The 1,633-nt window shown below is 44.0% G+C and overlaps 1 pseudogene; it reads right to left on the bottom strand.

Annotated features, from left to right (window-relative positions):
* The window catches only part of LOC103207938, a 56,363-nt pseudogene that overhangs the window by 43,830 nt on the left and 10,900 nt on the right, over nucleotides 1-1,633 (bottom strand).

The raw sequence follows: 1,633 nt of genomic DNA on the forward strand, positions 1-1,633 counted from the left end.
AACCAGAAGGCTGGCGGTTCAAACCCATCAGCCACTCCCCAGAAGGAAGGTTGGGCAATCCTACTTCCGTAGTTATACTGCCTCGGAAACCCAAGGAGGGGTCGCTATGAGTCTGGCCGATTCGACGGCAAATAACAACAACAACAATGTTTAAGAGCAAGTTTCAGAGTCTCTTCTGGCACTCATTTTGGTGGTTTCTTCTTTTCCTGTCTTTTTAATGACCTCTTGGTTTCTTCATGTGTGATGTTCTTGATGTCATCCCACAGTTAGTCTGGTTTTTGGTCATTGGTGATCAGTGCATCAAATCTGTTTTTCAGATGGTCTCTAAATTCAGGAGGGATATAATCAAGGTCATATTTTAGCCTTGTGGACTTGTTTTAATTGTCTTCAGCTTCAACTTGAACTTGCATATGAGCAATTGATGGTTGTTCCGTAGTCAGCTTCTGGCCTCATTTTGGCTGAAGATACCGAGCTTCTCCATCACCTCTTTCCACTGATGTAGTCGATCTGATCCTTGTGTATTCCATCTGTCCAGGTCCATGTGTATAGCTGCCATTTATGTTGTTGAAAAAAAGTATTTGCAATGAATAAATCATTGGTCTTGCAAAATTCTATCATACGATCTCTGGCATCATTTCTATCACCAAGACCATACTTTCCAGCTACTGGTGATTCTTCTTTTGTTTCTGACTTTTGCATTCCAACCACCAGTAATAATCAAAACATCTTTATTGCATATCTGGTCAATGGCAGACTGCAGAAGTTGGTAAAAATCTTCAATTTCCTTGTTTTTGAATTTAGTGGTTGTTGTGTAAATTTGAATAATAGTCACATAAACTGGTGTTCCTTGTTGGCCTATGGATATTATCCTATCACTGACAGCATTGTACTTTAGGATAGATCTTGACTTATTCTTTTTGATGATGAATGTGATGCCATTCCTTTAAATTTGTCTGATTCCAAATGATTCAAAATAGCCAATAGCAGTCCATTTCAAGGAGTTCTGGTGGCATAGTGTCTAAGGCATTTGTCTGCTAACTAGAAGGTTGGTGGTTCAAACCCACTAGACACTCTGCAGAAGGAAGACTGGGCAATCTACTTCCATAAAGATTTATCACCTTGGAAACCCAAAGGGGTCACTAGTAGTTGGAATCATCTTGACGGTAGTGAGTTTAGCTTTTGGTTTTCTGAAGAGGTAGAGGTGGGCAAGATGGTTGGGACCGAGCTTGGGAAAAAGTACAACCAAACTGCAGGTTTCATTCAGGCCATCCCAATCTGCAGACACCACTGCCCATCACTTGCATGCACTAGGCAACCCTGGGGCACTAGAGGCTGCCACTGCCCGGAGCTAGCACCACCTGCAGGACCCAAAACTCTTTCCATTAGCAGCTGTGTCAAGCAGTATGAAGTGGTGCTCTTGTACCACAGCCCTCACCCCTGTGGGTCCGGACCGCCTGCTGCAGCTGCTCCCTTACTCCTCGAGCAGTCTTCCAGCAGCCTTCGGTGCACCTGGAGGGAGAGTGACTAGCAGAGGATCAGAGGCCAGTGGGTGTCCCTGGGCCAGAAATTGTTCGAGGACTTGTGGGAATTTCAAGAGAAATTAAAGAGTGGGGGAAATGGATGAAGATGAAAG

The sequence above is a fragment of the Orycteropus afer genome, unplaced genomic scaffold, assembly GCF_000298275.1.
Source record: "Orycteropus afer afer isolate SDZICR_OR568_19922 unplaced genomic scaffold, OryAfe1.0 scaffold00402, whole genome shotgun sequence".
NCBI lineage: Eukaryota > Metazoa > Chordata > Mammalia > Tubulidentata > Orycteropodidae > Orycteropus > Orycteropus afer.